The sequence below is a fragment of the Micromys minutus genome (assembly GCF_963924665.1).
Source record: "Micromys minutus genome assembly, chromosome: 21".
Lineage (NCBI taxonomy): Eukaryota > Metazoa > Chordata > Mammalia > Rodentia > Muridae > Micromys > Micromys minutus.
The window spans coordinates 18,711,452-18,729,920 of record NC_137956.1 but is presented as its reverse complement, the minus strand read 5'-3'; the positions used below and the strand labels follow the sequence as shown (position 1 = coordinate 18,729,920).

General features: G+C 39.4%; 1 pseudogene across 1 annotated transcript; it reads left to right on the top strand.

The window, feature by feature from the left end:
- Positions 1-754: 754 nt before the first annotated feature.
- Positions 755-17,969, top strand: LOC308434200 (sorting nexin-4-like; annotated as a pseudogene). The gene is made up of 4 exons: positions 755-898; positions 1,607-1,760; positions 6,701-7,568; positions 17,803-17,969. The product of its transcript is annotated as a sorting nexin-4-like (transcript).
- The last annotated feature ends 500 nt before the right edge of the window (positions 17,970-18,469 follow it).

The window sequence follows — 18,469 nt, the reverse complement described above, 5'->3', positions numbered from 1 at the left end:
ATTAGATAAGCACTCACAGTTCAAAGCCTATTTGAATTTGGACAATTGTGGTCAACAGGGAGTGCCCAGAAGATAAGCAGGATGAAGTTTCTGTACTTCTTAATCCAAGACCTGGGGAAGATTAAGCCTGATGCTGTTTTTCTAAGTTACTATTGATTATTTTCCTGCCACTTTTCTTAGGTCTATCAGTATTGAATTGTGGACTAGATTTCTGGAAGTCATTCGCCAGAGTTGCACAGTGCACAAATATTTCCAGATCCTAGGAGTAGAGAACTGTTCAAGATGAACAACATTTGGCCTTTAGAAAATTCTGCAAGATGGCAGTCCTGAGAAAGGCAGCCTCAAATTGTGTCTGTCTGGTTCTTGATCTCACGGTCATTTTCATCTCTAGACCATGTCTTAATCAGGAAGGTCTCCTAGCTTATACCATATTATAGACGTTAATGCAGCTTCTTTTAAAATCTTTCTCCTGTTTTTACAAGTTGGTTAAAAGTATATTTCTGAACTCCTCCTTCATGTAGAGTGGTGTGTTGTTTGAATGACAAACATTACTTTCTTCTGAAGAGTCACGAAACTAACAATAAGCAAAATGACACTTGATCTCCTACTGAGCTTTCTAGTTCCTATTTCACTAGTATCTGGAGAATTAAGTTAATTTTGTACAGATCTCGAGTAGTGAGAACAAACTGTGTTGTCATCTTATGAATCCCACGAACAGACTCATGTTCTTGTCAGATATGGACTCAGCGTTTCCATGAGGATGAAACCACTTTACTCATTGCCCTTTATGACTTTGCCCAAGTTAATATACAATCGACATGCCTTTAACAGCCTCTTACAAAGTAAGCGAGACTTGAAGCCAGTTCAGAGCACAGCACTTCCCGCTGTGAGTGTGTTGGTGAGTGTTTGTCCTTTCACAAAGTTCAACACTTTTAAAGAAACTTAATGAGGACATTATCAGTTGTTCAAAGAGACTCCCTGAGAGAGTTCTCCCATTTCTCTCCTTGCTCTCCTGTTGATTCATCAGCAGCTACTTACTGAGGGTAAACTATGCAGTTATGTTTAATGCTGTATCCTGATGTCATAAGACTTCCATTTAAGAGGTGCTGCCTCTATAAAAATCATTATGTAAATTAATTGATAAAAAAGACTTTTTGTTGTTTTTCAACATCATCTTCTCTCTGTAAACCTTTGCTTGAATATATGTAAGCAACCTTGAGCTGATAGCCAGAGGATGTCTGCAATGAAATACGATGAGTGTGTAATTTGCAGAATGGTCTGCCAACATCTGGGACCTTCAGGGCTAATAAGTCTGGATTGTGTCTCTTACATGCACTTCCCAGGTGGCCATTATAACCTGCTGTACTCTTCTTAATCCCAGAATCCTAACCCTGCAGTTCTCTTGCTTTTCTTTTTTTCAGAGGTTAAGGTTAACACTATTCTACAGCTCAGAATTTCTCTAGATGTAGTCCAAGATTTATGCTTTAAAGACGACCTGTTGATTCTAATACAGCAGCAAAGCTCTTTTATTGTTTTTTCCTGTAATGAGAATAATGATTTTCCTTTGTGAGGACTTCATCTTTGCCATGTGTTCTGATCTGTGCAGTGTCCTCTGATCCTTTCTGGATGTAGTTCCATGAACTTTGCCCTCATCTTTGTTATTCTTCGCTTCTTTCTTTACAGCCTAAAGGGGGATCAGATCTGTCTTTTACAGAAAAAGAATGAGGCTGAAGGAGACAACAAGATCAACCATTCTTTATGTAAACCAACCCCTCTGATAACATTTCCCAGTTTTCCTCGATTGCTTCAATATTTTTACTGCTCACTTTTTACTTCCTGATTCATGTCATAAGTAAAAATATTATACCTGGAGGGAAATATAGAAGACTTGCCATTCAGCTTCATAACTTCATTTACTAATACAAAAAATAATTAGTCAGTTCCATGTGACTGGAGAGGGTTAGAGTAAGATCCTGATCATGCATTTGGGGAATATTAACACCACAGAACAACCATTAAAAATGTATTGTACACAAGATGAAGGTGTGACAACTCTAAGTGTCTATAGCGCTTTATTCATTTCCAAAGTCAACTGGCTTGTGCATTTTTTAATCTAAATTTCCATGACATTACAGTATAGTTTGGGTCTTACCCTGGAAATACTTGTTCTCAGTATCTCTTAATGGATGTCACAAATTTTTGTTCCTTATACTGAAACAGTGTTTGAACTTCTTGTTGTGGTCCAGTTTTTATTTTTACTTTAAAATTTTTGTGTGCTTGTGAGTGCATGTGTATGCAGGCTCATGTGTATGTGTGTGTGTGTGTGTGTGTGTGTGTGTATGTGTGTGTGTGTGTGTGTGTGCTTCATGTGTGAGAAGGGATGTGCACATAAGCATGTATGAAAGCAGAGGACACACTTGAATATAGTCCTCTGATACCTTGTTTGATAAAAGGTATATTGTTTTTCAGCACTATTATGGCAGGCTACCTGGCATGCAAGCTTTTGGGGTTCACCTGTCTCCACTTCCCACCTAACAATAGGAATGCTTGGACTATATATATGAGCTAGTGTGTCCAGGTTAGATGTGTTCTAGCAATTTAAAGCTAGTGTTTACACAACCTCACACTTGCCCGGGAAGCACTTTATGCTCTGAGCCACTGCCACAGCCCTTTCTTGTCCTTCACATACACTGCCAGGTCTGTCTGTTAACTGCAACAGAAAGATACAAACTGGGATGATCTGGCTCCTTGTATTTTACTGAATAGATTCAGAGAGATAGAGGCAGCAATACATTAAGAAGAGAGTGTGGGTAGGAGGGCATGGCACAGTATACAGAGAAATAAGATGCCCAATCAGTATAGAGAGCACTGAGATGTTACACATGCTAGGCCTGAAGGTCTGAACCACAGAGGGTTGTTAGCCATCCTGACTATCTCTTTAGACTCCTGTTTCTCTTGTCTCTATGTTCTATTCTATAAACTAGCTCTAGACTTACCTTGATGAGGAACAGTTGTGATGATGCCACTAACCATAGTACCTTCCATTGCTTGGAGCTTTTGAAACCTTGCATGGTTGTGTTTTGATTCATAAAATGCATCTTGCTTATTGGACATATGTGTTCTAAAGTCTGCTTTTTGAACTTGTATTCAGCATGTAATAGACTGAATGAGAAGCTTCTCTGGTAAACATTTAAGATGAAAATTTCTATGTTCTTTTTTTTTTACAATCAAAAATGAATTTCCCATTAAAAAGAAAAAAAATTCATACTTTTAGAAGGTTCAGTACAAAACCACTTTAAAAAAGCCTTCCATTTTAATAAATTTAGATCAATTCAAGGATGTTTCCCTGCTGCTGAGCCCATGAATTTCTCGTTTGTGCTCAATTGGAACATTTCATTTACTTTCTACTTTCTTTCTCTAGTCTTGTGATATCTAAAAGCTACTTTTGGTGGTAAGAGCTTAGTTAGATCAAGGTTGTTCAGACAGACAGTGAATTTAAGGGACACGTGAACAGGTGATGTCCAGAAGCCTGGAAGATTGATAAAGCAGTAATGGCAACCTTGGGAAATACAGTTATATCTGATGGAGGAAGAGAGTGACATCAAATTAAATGAACAAAGATTTTCTGATCCAGGAATAAGCCGTGGATTACTGATGCTAAAACCCATCCAGGCAAATATCATGTTTACCTTTCTCACATTCAACTGACCAACTATCTAAAAAAACATTCATCCCATTCGTTCAAAGGGCAAGTCCTGGTGAGACCCCTATTGGTTCCTACAAGACTGTCATTATAATTCATATAGAACTAAGTTCCAAACTCAGTTTTTCTGTTTCCCTTTAATGATGGAGCAATTACTTTATATGATTATACTAATTTTTGAAGCCAATGTTAATATTTATTCAGTGATTACATATTTTACAACCCAGGTTTTATGTTCCTATGTTTCAAATGTTATGCTATGTGAGACTATTATCTATGATCTTCCGCTGTTTTAAGAACAGTGTTCATAAGTTTTTACCTGTGAGCAAATTCATTTTGCTTCAGTTTTCATTACCTTTCACCCTGTAATTTAATTAGAACTTACTGATCCATGACATTTGACTTTGTGGTTAATGCTATTAAATCAGAAAGATAACCTTAAAAACATCAGCACTAGAATCAGTTTCTTGCATTTAAATGCAGTTCTAACTATTTAACTAGCAGGCTAAACTGTGTCTGCTTGCTTGAGATCATTGCAGTGGGCATGGCTTGTTCACTGTTGAAGTTCCTTCATAGGAAAAGAGGTTGGGCAGAATTGTTGGGCCCTTAATGAGTGTTCAGTCACTACTCTTCGTCAGTTGTGGGCAATTCTGCCCTAGTTGCCTGTGGCCTCTGGGCCGTAGATAGTATGGTTAAAGTACATAGACTGAAAAGAGCTCAAGGAAGGGTGTGTCATTTGCACACTGGGGGCTGGGTGCAGACCTTCCACTGTGGCTGCTCTATCTAAGGTTATAGATGTTCATACCTGAAACCTGTCACCCATTGTAAGTAAGCCTAATAAACTCATTGGTTCACAATGTTGAACTCCTGTAAAAATCAAACTTCAGTTTGTCATTGGAATCATGAAAAGAGCAGGGTAGGGAGGGACGCTTTGGTTCTACCCCACTTCCCCATGAGAACATTTTTACATTTGTGTGCACACATAGACACACACACAAACACGCACACACAAATGAGCCTGGCATAAAAAGACAAATATGATTAGATTTCACTTATATAAGTTACTTGGATTGGTCAAAATTATGAGACAGATTGTACAATAGTGGTTAGGTGCTAGAAGAGACCATGGAGTTTTAAATAAGGTAGGCATGCAGTTTCTTTTTATGATAATGAGAACATTCTGGAAATAGACCATGACCACGGCTGTACAACACTCTGAAAGTACTCATTGCCTGGGACTGTATACTTAAAAACAATCATGACAAATTGTGAACTTATGTGAAAATTTCCCATAAAGTCAAGCAGTTGAAAATATTAAAAGGCCATTGTGGATTATGATAGGTTGGATTTTCTCCTCAGATCACGATCCTCCTTAGATCACAAAGGATTGGAATCATGAGTTTCCAGGGTGTTGTTGGGAAAATGATAAGTATAGTGAATGGGCTAGTTCTGAACTATAAGAATAACCCGAGAGGCTTAGTTCTGAAGAAAAGCGACAGAGTGAATGCTGAAGAATCAATCCCTTCTCCCAGATGCACAGAATGATTTGAGGATGTCTTTGTGCCACAGAGAATCCAGCGGGGGGTATGAAGAAATAGGTTCTAGAGCAGAAAGAGAGGAGATACACGAAGAACCCTAAGAAGAAGTAAAATGAAAGGACGGAGGTACTTCAAAATGTAAGTAACTCAGTCAGCTTCATAAAGCAGGAGGAGAGGCCACGCACAGCCCAGGAGAACGCTGGAGGTTGGAAAGTCTGTTGAAAAACCCAGGAACGGGCTGAATAGGAGGAAGTGAAAGAGAGGCTTTGTTGCTGAGGGCAGGGGAAGTGAGAAGCAGAACTTCATGAAGTGATTGTAACTTCTCCCAACTTGTGTTCAACAGCCTAGAGTAGGAGTAGAGATTATTGGTTTCACTTTGTTTAGGTGTTCAGGGCGCACAAACAGGAGGAAACTAGTCAGTGTTGGAAAATCTGCTGAAAGAATCAGGTCCTGTCTGGATAAAGAAGGAAATTGGTGTGGAGGAAAGGAGACTGAATTTTGGTAGCTCCCATTGACTAGCCTGTAGAATCCTGTCCTTATCCAGAAACTGATGTAAAAGACCAGAAGCCTCAGAAACCAGCAAGGCTCCTGAGCAGGTTGACTCTACCACTAGCCTGCTAAGTTGTATAAAACCTGTCACTTCCTGCCATTGGGTCTCAGTCTCCCAATAGTAGGGTCAGACAGGGTTTGTTGGTGTGCATATGTACATAAATGCATGTGGTATGTCTGTGTATGCATATATTTATTTATTTTTAAATTTTAATTCAATCAAGTAAAATGTAATTATGAGAATTTCCTCCACTTTCTTTCTTCCTTTAAACAACTACCATGATCAGTCATAGCCTCTCTTTTTGTTTTCATATTATTGTATTTCTCCCTGTCTCTCTGTCTGTCTCTCTGTCTCTCTCTGTCTGTCTCTCTGTCACTGTCTCTCTCTCTCACACAAATACATACATACATACATACATACATACACACACACACACACACAAACACACACAAGTCCATAGATATATAAAACCTGCTCAGTCCATTTAGTGTTGCTCATATGGGTATAATCTCAGGATGGCCACTTGAAACTGGACAGGGGGCTCATCCCTGGGAAAGAATAATTTTTTTTTTATCAGAAGGAATTAGTTTCCTGTGGTAATTTGTCTATGGTGTTCCTTATTTGATGTTCCCCCTTTCATGTCATCATGACTATTTGTGTTGTCAATGTTTAGGTCTTCTATAGGCATCCATATTGTTGAGTATTTATCCTTCACTTTTAAACTGTGTGTATGGGTGTCTTGACAGTATGTATATCTGTACACCTCATGTGTACACTGTCTGGAGAGTTGAAAAAGACACTCGATTCTATGGAGATGGAATGGTAAATAGCCACCAAGTAGGTATTGTGACTCAAACCTGGGGGCCTTTGGAAGAGCACTCATTGCTTTTATTTTAATTACCAAACTAGCGGACCCCGAGAAGCTGTTGCAGCCGGCACCCCTGGAGCCGCTGGGTGGCCCTGGTGCTGTGCTGGAAGCTGCTGTCGGTGAGGAGACTGAGGGGACCCAGGAAGACGGCTCAGGGACCGACACAATGACGGGAAATAATATTTGGTTGAAGAAAATAGAAATCAGTGTTTCAGAAGCGGAGAAGAGAACTGGAAGAAATGGCGTGAACATGCAGGAAACCTACATTGCTTACCTCATTGAGACTCGGTCCGTTTAACATGCTGATGGTCAGAGTGTCCTCACAGATTCGCTGTGGAGACAGTGCAGTGAGTTCGAGTTGTTGAGAAACTACCTTTTAGTGTACTACCCACATGTTGTTCTGCCACCTCTCCCAGAAAAGCGGGCAGAGTTAGTGTGGCATAAACTCTCTGCTGACAACATGGATCCAGACTTTGTGGAGAGACGATGGATAGGCTTAGAAAACTTCCTCTTGAGGGTCGCTTCACATCCTGTCCTTTGTAGAGACAAAAATCTTCTATTTGTTTTTAACACAGGAAGGTGACTGGAAGGAGTCTGTGAATGAGACTGGATTTCAGCTGAAGGCAGACTCCAGGTTAAAAGCGCTTAATGCAACATTCAGAGGGAAAAACCCAGACAAGAGGTTTGCTGAGCCGAGGCCCTACAGTGATGAGCTGCAGTCTGTCATCTCACACCTGCTTCGAGTCAGAGCTAGAATAGCAGACAGACTGTACGGTGTATATAAAGTACACGGGAACCATGGGAGAGTTTTTAGTGAGTGGAGCGCCATTGAAAAAGACATGGGGCACCCGGATCGGCGGCTCATAGAGGCTGAGCAACTGCGATTGGGAACAGAAAATCAGAACTTCTGTTTCGACCCGGAGGCGACTTCAGGATGCAGAGCAGAGCCTGGCCCATCTGCCACCCGGAACGAAGGCTCGTAGAGGCTGAGCAACTGGTGGGTGGGAGACCTGGGCTGCAGGGGAGCAGAGAGATCTCTGTGGAGTACACATGGAAAGTGCACCCCCTGCCTTGCCCTGCCCTGCTGAGACTGATCCAGCAAACAGAAACAGAACGTCGGAACTTCTGCTCACACCCGACGACTCTGAGGCATAAAACAGGGCTCGAACCATCTGACACCTGAACCAGTGGAGAACCAGGGACACAGACCAGATACAAGGGAAAGGCAAGAACATATCACTGACAACAAAATGGCAAGAGGAAAGAGAAAGAGTATATCCCAAGGGAACCAAGACAATCTAGCAACACCAGAGCACAGCTCTACCAAACAGCAAACATCGGAATTCCAAACGCTAAAAGGGAAAACCCTAGAGGTAGAACACCTAAAAAAGAATTCCGGAATCACAGAAGCAAGCATTTCCAATAGATTGCAAGAGATCGAAGAGAGAATCCCGGGGGCAGAAGACAACATTGTAAACATAGACAAAACAGTCAGAGAAGATGCAAAAAACAAAAAGCTCCTAACACAAAATGTCCAGGAAATCCAGGACACAATGAGAAGACCGAACCTAAGGATAATAGGAATAGAAGAGGGAGAAGAGTATCAACTAAGAGGCACAGTAAATATCTTCAACAAAATCGTAGAAGAAAATTTCCCTACCCTCAAGAATGAGATGACCACGATCATAAAAGAAGCCTTCAGAACTCCAAATAGGTTGGACCAGAAAAGAAATACTCCCGACACATAATAGAAAAAACATCAAGTGTCCAAAGCAAAGAAAGAATACTAAAAGCAGTAAGGGAAAAAGGTCAGGTAACATATAAAGGCAGGCCAATCAGACTCACACCCGATTTCTCAACAGAGACTATGAAAGCTAGAAGAGCCTGGACAGACATCATGCACACGTTAAGAGAACACAAGTGCCAGCCTAAGCTGCTATACACAGAAAAAATATCAATCACCATCGATGAAGAGATGAAGATATTTCAAGACAAATCAAAATTTACACAATATCTGACAACAAACCCAGCATTACAACGAATTATAGGTGGAAAACCCAATACAATGAGAGAAAATACAGCCTAGTAAAAACAAGAAAACTCCTAAACAAGAAAACTAAAAGAAGAAAAAGACACAGACACAAATCAACCCACAAAAGGAATAATGGCAGGAAACAGAAACAACTATTCCTTGATATCTATTAACATAAATGGACTCAACTCCCCAATAAAGAGAAATAGGCTATCAGACTGGATACATAAACAAAATCCAGGTGTTTGCTGCATACAGGAAACTCATCTCAGAGACAAAGACAGACACTATCTCAGAGTTAAAGGGTGAGAAAAAAACTTCCAAGCAAACAGCTCCAAGAAGCAAGCTGGAGTGGCTATTCTAATATCGAATAAAGTAAATTTCCAACCAAAAGTTATCAAAAAAGATAAGGAAGGAGACTTTTTACTCATTACCAGAGAAACCGGTCAGGAGAAACTCTCAATCCTTAACATATATGCTCCAAATAAAAAAGCACCCACATTCATAAAAGAAATGCTACTAAAGCTCAAAAAATATATTTCACCTTACACAATAATAGTGGGAGACTTTAATACCCCACTCTCACCAATGAACAGATCATGGAAACAGAAACTGAACAAGGACACTGAAAAACTAGCAGAGACTTTCAACCAACTAGAATTAATAGATATATACAGAACATATTATCCTAAAGTAAAGGAATACACTTTCTTCTCAGCACCCCATGGCACCTTCTCGAAAATTGACCACATAATTGGACACAGAGCGAGCCTCATTCGATATAAGAAGACTGAAATACTCCCATGCATCCTCTCAGATCACCATGGTCTACGGCTGGTCTTTAACAACAACAAAGACAACAAAAAGCCCACATACACATGGAAACTAAACAACGCTCTGTTAAACGATAGCAGGGTCAAAGAAGAAATAAAAAAGGAATTAAGAATTTTCTAGAATTCAACGAAAACGAAAACACAACATATCCAAATCTATGGGATGCAATGAAAGCAGTACTGAGAGAAAAACTCATAACCCTAAGTGTTTCCAAAAAAAAAATTGGAGAGAGCTTACATCAGCAACCTGACAGCACAGCTAAAAGCCCTAGAACAGAAGGAAGCAGATATACCCAAAAAGAGTAGATGGCAAGAAATAATCAAAATTAGGGCAGAAATAGATCAAATAGAATCAAAAAGAACCATTGAAAAAATCAACAAAACCAAGAATTGGTTCTTTGAGAAAATCAGCAAGATTGATAAATCCCTAGCAAGACTAACTAGAGGGCAAAGAGAGAGTATACAAATTAACAACATCAGAAAGGAAAGTGGGGACATAACAACTGAAACTGAGGAAATTCAAGAAATCATCAGATCCTACTACAAAAACTTATACTCCACAAAATTGGAAAATCTGGAGGAAATGGACGAATTCCTAGACAGATACAAGATCCCAAAGTTAAACCAGGACCAAGTAAACCTTCTAAATAACCCTATAACACCTAAAGAAATAGAAGAACTCATCAAAAGTCTCCTAATTAAAAAAAGCCCAGGTCCAGATGGGTTCAGTGCAGAATTTTATCAGACATTTATTGGGGATATAACACCAATACTCGCCAAACTATTCCAAAAGATAGAATCAGATGGAATACTACCTAACTCATTTTTTGAGGCTACAATAACCCTCGTACCTAAACCACACAAAGACCCTACAAGGAAAGAGATCTTCAGACCAATCTCACTTATGAACATTGATACAAAAATACTCAACAAAATCCTTGCAAACCAAATCCAAGAACACATTAAAACGATCATTCACGATGACCAAGTAGGCTTCATCCCTGGGATGCAGGGATGGTTTAATATAAGGAAAGCCATCAAAGTAATCCACCATATAAACAAACTCAAAGATCAAAATCACATGGTCATCTCACTAGATGCTGAGAAAGCATTTGACAAAATTCAACACCCCTTCATGTTAAAAGTCTTGGAAAGAACAGAAATCCAAAGTCCATACCTAAACATAATAAAAGCAATATACAGCAAACCAACAGCCAACATCAAACCTAATGCCGAGAAACTTGAAGCAATCCCACTAAAATCAGGGACTCGACAAGGCTGCCCACTCTCCCCCTACCTATTCAACATAGTACTGGAAGTCCTGGCTGGAGCAATTAGACAGCAAAAGGAGATCAAGGGGATTCAAATCGGAAAGGAAGAGATAAAAACATCACTCTTTGCCGATGACATGATAGTGTACTTGAGTGACCCCAAAAATTCCACCCGAGAACTTCTACAGCTGATAAACAAATTCAGCAAAGTGGCTGGATACAAAATTAACTCAAACAAATCAGTAGCCTTCCTATACTCAAAGGACAAACATGTGGAGAAAGAAATTAGGGAAAAGGTACCCTTCACAATCGTCACAAACTATGAAATACCTTGGTGTGACTCTAACTAAGCAAGTGAAGGACCTGTATGACAAGAACTTCAAACCTCTAAAGAAAGAAATTGAGGAGGATCTCAGAAAATGGAAAGATCTCCCATGCTCATGGATTGGAAAGATCAACATCTTAAAAATGGGCATCCTACCAAAAGCAATCTACAGATTCAATGCAATCCCCATCAAAATTCCAACCCAGTTCTTCATGGAACTGGAAAAATCAATGTGCAATTTCATATGGAATAACAAAAGACCTAGAATAGCAAAATCCATCCTCAACAAAAAAAAAAAAAAAAAAAATCTGCGGGAATCACTATCCCTGACCTCAAGTTATATTACAAGGCAATTGTTCTGAAAACTGCATGGTACTCATACAGAAATAGGCATGTGGATCAATGGAATAGAATAGAAGATCCAGAAATGAGCCCTCATGTATATGGTCACCTGATTTTTGACAAAGGAGCAGTAAACATTCAATGGAAAAAGGACAGCCTATTCAACAAATGATGCTGGTCCAACTGGCACTCAGCATGCAAAAGAATGAAAATAGACCCTTTCTTATCTCCTTGTACAAAGCTCAAGTGTAAGTGGATCAAAGATCTCCACATTAAACCAGATACACTGAAACTATTAAATTAGAAAGTAGGAAAAACCTTAGAACACATAGGCACAGTAGAAAATTTTTTGAATAAAACACCAGTGGCTCAAGCTCTAAGGCCAAAGATTAACAAATGGGACTTAATGAGATTGCAAAGTTTCTGTAAGGCTAAGGACATCGTCAAGAAAACAAACCGGCAACCAACAGAATGGGAAAAGATCTTTACCAACTCCACATCAGATAGAGGCCTAATATCCAAGGTGTACAAGAAACTCAAAAAGCTAGACACCAGAGAATCAAATAACCCTATTAAAAAATGAGGTGCAGAGCTAAACAAAACGTTTTCAGTTGAGGAACACCGAATGGCTGCGAAACATCTGAGGAAGTGCTGGACATCCTTAGCCATCAGGGAAATGCAAATCAAAACAACCCTGAGATTCACCTCACACCAGTCAGATTGGCCAAGATCCAAAACTCAGATGACAGCAGATGCTGGAGAGGCTGCAGAGAAAGAGGAACACTTCTCCACTATTGGTGGGGTTGCAAACTAATACAACCACTCTGGAAATCAGTCTGGCGATACCTCAGAAAATTTGATATAGTACTACCTGAAGACCCAACTATTCCACTTCTGGGCATATAGCCCAGAGACACTTTAATACACAACAAAATATATGCACCACATGTTCATAGCAGCTCTATTTATAATAGCCAGAACCTGGAAGGAACCCAGATGTCCCTCAGAAGATGAATGGATACAAAAATTGTGGTACATATACACAATGGAATACTACTCAGCCACCAGAAACAATGACTTAACCAAATTTTTAAGAAAATGGCTGCATCTAGAGAATATCATCCTGAGTGAGATAACCCAGTCACAAAAGAACAGACATAATATGCAGTCACTGATATTGGGATGCTAACCCCAGAGGCTTGCACTCCCCCAGAAACAACTCACAGACTGTATGAAGTCCAAGAAATAAAGGAAACAAAAAATATATATATTTACAAAACAAGAAGACTTTGACTATTTCCATGTTGCGTTTTGTTTTGCATGTACTTTTCGCTCATGGTAACTATTAGGTTTTCAATGCATACTCTCAAGCCATTGAAAAAATCAAGTACTGACTAAAAAAATATATTCACATTGTTTTATGTAAAAATTATTTTAATATCTGAAAAAACAGTACTGACCAAAATGTATAATTTTAAGCAAAAAAATGTTTAAAATCTGTACATTTATCTTTGTTTTGTAAAATAAAGTTGTTTAAAAAAAAAGAAACAGTGCAGTATATAAAAATATAAACATAGGAGGGCAGCTTAAAAATAAGGGGGAAATTCTCCTTATATCCTGAAGTAATGCTTCATTAAGAATAAAAAATGGAGCTGGAGAGATAGTCCAGTGGTTAAGAACAATGTTCTTCCAAAGGTCCTGAGTTTACTTTCCATCAACCACACAGTGGCTCATAATGATCTGTAATGGGATCTGATGCCCTCTTCTAGTGAATCTGCAGACAGTGACAGTGTACTCACATACATAAAATAAGTAAATAAATCTTTTATTTTAAAGAGTTTAAAAATAGGGGGAGGTGTCTGTACTCTATGAGAGAAATGGGAGGATGACACACAAGGAAACTTTGTCACAAGCAACCATGGGAATACTTCTCTGAGCAACACCCCTTCCCCAAGGCCTCTCTAGACCAATCCCAATAGAACGTAAAACCCTGACTCTTTGTAACTTTTCAAGGATGAGAATAATTTTCAAATCAAAGGGCATAAAGAAGCTAGATATCAAAACATGTGAGCTGTTAAGTCACACCACACACTGCTTCTTAATTCTCTGTCCCAGAGAGAGCTACAAGGAAATATAAAGTGATTCAAGGCCTGGGATCTAGCCTCAAAGTGAAGCCCTGTGCTCTAAACCTAGACATTACCAACCAACATTTAATCTTCTGTAAAGTCTAGGAACAATTCTGCCTCCTGAAAACTTTTCTTTCTTGGTGTCTATGGTTGCTTTGTATCAGCGAGCAAGCTTCCTTGGCTTTTCTCTCCATTAAACACATAATAGTGTTGTCTGGTAACTATCTTTCTTTTACGGCCACATATCTTCTCATGCCACTCTAGTGGCTTCTTTCAGAACTGAAATTCTACTCATTAATCTAACTCTCCAGTCTGGACTCTCTTACTAAGCTTCTACAACTCTACCACAAATTTCCCCCATGTGTTTCAGCCCTTTCTGGCAAATCCATTTAACTAGTCTCTAGAAATGTGATTTGGCTCCCACATTCTTCCTATCTGTTTACCACCACCTTGTTCACCATCAACCAAGTCCTGCCTTTTTGACCCAGAACCAGTCCCTGAACCAGCCTGCCTCCACAACAGTGGCCAACACACATAAACGTAGCTTATTCTTTTGTGCCTGACTCTTTCCTGTCCACCTTCTGTATGAATCTCAAAAATATGTTCCTCCAACCAACCAAAGAATAGATAACTACATCTGTCTAATCTGCAACTTTACCTTTATTTTCTAAATCCCTCACAACTGCTCTCCTCACAGTAGACCACTCATATAAAACACATACTTGCAATATCTGTTTCAGCCACTGGGAATATCTTATTGTGACCGTCTGCTTAGACACAATCTGTAATAACTATAGCTGTATAGGTTGCTCTGTTTCATGGATGTCTGGCCTGGCTCAATCTGCTGACCTCATATTCGTCCTTCCAAATCCAATCCAAAGCTTATCTCTTCTGGGAGACATATTCTGACTTATTTAAACAACTACAAGCATCTGGTTATTCACTGGGGAGTGGTTAAAAATAGTATGGCTCATCAGATGCCACACACACCAGATACTGCTGGAAGATACCATGGCTGGAAAGATAAAACTTGCTTTTCTCTGTGAGATGCATATCTTGACAAAAGAAACTCAGTAGGGAAGACTGGGCTACAATGATGTGAAATATACTGTATTTTGCAGAGATGCCCAGCATAACCAATGTGATTGGATAGATCTTATTGTATCTATGAAATGTTCCACCTTTCTGTAGTTCAGTGGGAAGCCAATAGAGGAATTGTTATTAAATGTTACAGTAGACAAGGGAACTGAGAAGTTAAATTTGTTAGATTGTTGTATTTAAGCCAATTTACATTGAAACAAATAAGGGCATCTATGTGGGAGTCTGCCATTCTAAGTCTTAAGAAAGTTTCCCTTAAGAGAGATGCATCATTGGACCTGAAAGATGATAAAGAAACACAAGACAGAACATTTTGCAGATCCAGCTCCACAATTTCACTTTCTTCTGCTAGTCTCCTCAGCTCTTTCAAGCTTAGATATGTCTAAGAGGCCACAGAGATACCTAAGTAGTCAACAATACTTCCAAAGGACCAGGTTCAATTCCTATCATACACATCGTGGCTCAGAACCATCTATATCCTCAGTTCCAGAAGATTCAGTGCTTTGTCTTCTTGTTCTACCCCTACCAAGTACACATGTGGTACACAGATACACATGCATACAAATATAAAACTAAATGGAAAATCATTTTAATGCTAAACAATGTCTAAGACAGTAAGTATTCAATACATGTATTCAAAGACAATTATTATTGTCATTGTATTTTTCAGATTTATAGCCTTTTCATGAGAATTACTAAAGCATCATTGCACTGTGCCCTTCAATATTCATTAATTTTATGTTAAAAAAATAGGAACTGTTATGGGAGATGTTTTCTGTTATGGGAGAGCTGGATTCCGGTGTTGCCAGGTTGTCTTGGTTTCCTTGGGATATACTCTTTCGCTTTCCTCTTGCCATTTTGTTGTCAGTGATATGTTCTTGCCTTTCCCTTGTATCTGGTCTGTGTCCCTGTATCTCCACTGGTCCAGGTGGCAGATGGGTCGAGCCCTGTTCTTTGCCTCAGAGTCGCTGGGTGGGAACAGATGTTCCAAAGTTCTACTCCTGGTCGCTGGATCAGACAGGGCGGGGCAGGGCAAGGCAGGGGGTGCACTTTCCGTGTGCACTCCGCAGAGATCTCTCTGCTCCCTGGCAGCCCAGGTCTCCCACCCACCAGTTGGTCAGCCTCTACAAGCCACCGTTCCAGGTGGCAGATGGGCCAGGCTCCGCTCTGCATCCTGAAGTCGCCTCCGGGTGGAAACAGAAGTTCCTAAGTTCTGTTCCAGGTCACTGGATCGGGCAGGACAGGGCAGGTCAAGGCAGGGGGTGCACTTTCCGTGTGCACTCCGCAGAGATCTCTCTGCTCCCTGGCAGCCTAGGTCTCCCACTCACCAGTTGTTCAGCCTCTTCGAGCTGCCGTTCTGGGTGGCCACTGCACTGTTTCTGTTTAATTCTTTTTATTCCACTTCAAGGCCTGATAGTGCCCTCAAGACCACTCTTTTCCTAATAGACATTGCCTTTTAAGGGAATGTATGGGTCACCTTTTTCTGGACTGACTGTTAAGCCTAATAGTTATTCCTTTTATTATATTTAACAATAGGGATGTCCCATTAACAAATTGTCTATTTTTATGTCTCATTTTTGAGACAGAGTTTTATTATATAGTACAGCTTGGCTTTTAACTTGCAATATCCCTGCCTCTACTGTTTAAACACTAATGTTACATGTTTCTCAGTTTCTTTTCTGTGGCTTTCACAATATACTCTGACAAAAGCAGCATAAACTAGAAAGAACTTTCTTAAGCTCAGAGTTTAAGGTTCAAAATCACCACAACAGGAGCTTGAGGGAGCTGGCCACACCACAGCCATAATCAGGATCAGAGAGCAATGAAATGAATTCATGCTAGGTGTGACTAAGATCTTTCTCTAGTGAAAATATTTTTTTCTCTCTGTTTTCCTTGATGTTCCCTAAGTCTTAAGTGTGGGAGTTGATCTGTAGATGTGTCATTTGGAGTTGTATACCTGATGACCAGTAGTTTTCTGAATTTTGGCCAATTGTGGCCTTGTGTCATAGTCTCAATCTACTGCAAAAATAAACTGTGAGATATAGTCTTCTATATATGATAGGGAAATTGTATTCATGAAATCTCAAGAATCAGGAAAACTTCTTTCTGTGGATGGTAATTAACATAAAGACATACAACTGGACAATTTGTAGAGAGTGAGAGACTACAAAGTATTCAGTCCTAAATAGGGTGTCTCAACATGTTGCAGCAAATAATTTACTTGCTGAGCTATCTTTACATCTGCTTATCTGTTTCATTTAAAAAACTTATAAACATGTGTTTTACTCAGTTCTGGGTCACTTTTACCAATAACTAACATGACTTACAAAAGGAAAAGTTTCAATTTGACTCACACTTTCAGATGTTTAGATTAGTTAGTCTGATTGATGAGGGCTTATGTCAAAGCAGAATATTGGGGTGCAGGCTCATGGTGAATATGTATGTGATATCTATCTAATTATATATGAAATTATGAACCATATATTTATTTCTTTATATCTAGACCATCCATCCATCCATCCATCTATCCATCCATCCATCCATCCATCCATCCATGCATCCATTTATCCGTCCATCTACCTACTATATACCTATTTAATCTATCTTTATCTATCTATTGATTTAGCTATGTATATCTGTGAATGACGTGACATGGCTTGACATAGTGGGCCATATTGTTTGAAAAAATGCATGTGTTTAGAATTGCAAAGTCAAGTTTTATTATAACTAACTTTATGAATTTAAGCAAATAGCTTATCCCCTTTCAAAAGGTCAATTTTAAAAAACATTTTTATTGCTTCTCTGGGAGTTTCACATAAGGCACCCCATTACAATCCCTTCCTAGTCCTTCCATGTCTGCCCCTTCCCTAGTTGTGACCCCCCCAAAAGAAGTAAAAAAAATAAATTTTAAAAAGTGTTTTGTGTTATATATACATATATTCACAGGAATATGGCCAAATTCTTAGTGGCCTGCCTTTTAAATAGAACAGAGTTTTTCTCCTCCAACATTTTTGAGAGAAGCCATGAATTGTAGATGACTACTCTTTAGAATCTCTGTCATACTTTTAAAGAGTTCTCTTCGATGGTTTCCTGACTAGTCTGTTGCTTTTGGGTAGGGATTGTCACAGAAACCTTCCATGACCACCCCCTCTTCTGTGCATCTGCAGTCATGAAGGTCATGGCAAAAGTAGCCTCCTTGCTCTTCACATCAGCAGTAGGATGTATCATGGGACTTCATTCTGATGAAATCACAGACCATGAACACCTTTCCCTGCTGCAGTAGGACTAGCCTACAGACCCAGACAGGCTTATGGACATTGGACTTCAGGTTGCTGCACAGACCATGGACATTCACATAGCTTTCAGTGGCAACAGAGGCCACAGACATTAACACAGACTTCTACTGGAGTAGGATCATGGACCCAGATGCACGTGGTGGCAACACATGCCTGAAAATCATTGTTGCCTCAGATAACTTGTACTACAGGTATCTCAGCCCTGAGAAGGGAATGGCTGGTTATGGGTGTGGCTTCCTCACCCTATCTGTGGCTCTTCCTTCAAAATATGTAAATCATAGTATCACGGTGAGAAAAAATGTGTTTGTGTTTTTACTATTAATTCTGTACAAAGGGATTAATCATGATTCGATTCCAAAAAACAGGACATTTTCAGGATACTCCATAGAGTTATTTTCATGAAGATTGGACAGATTATCTTATACACAGAGTAAGAAAATACTATTTTGACATACTCACAGAATAGATTGAAAATTTTTACTTGATA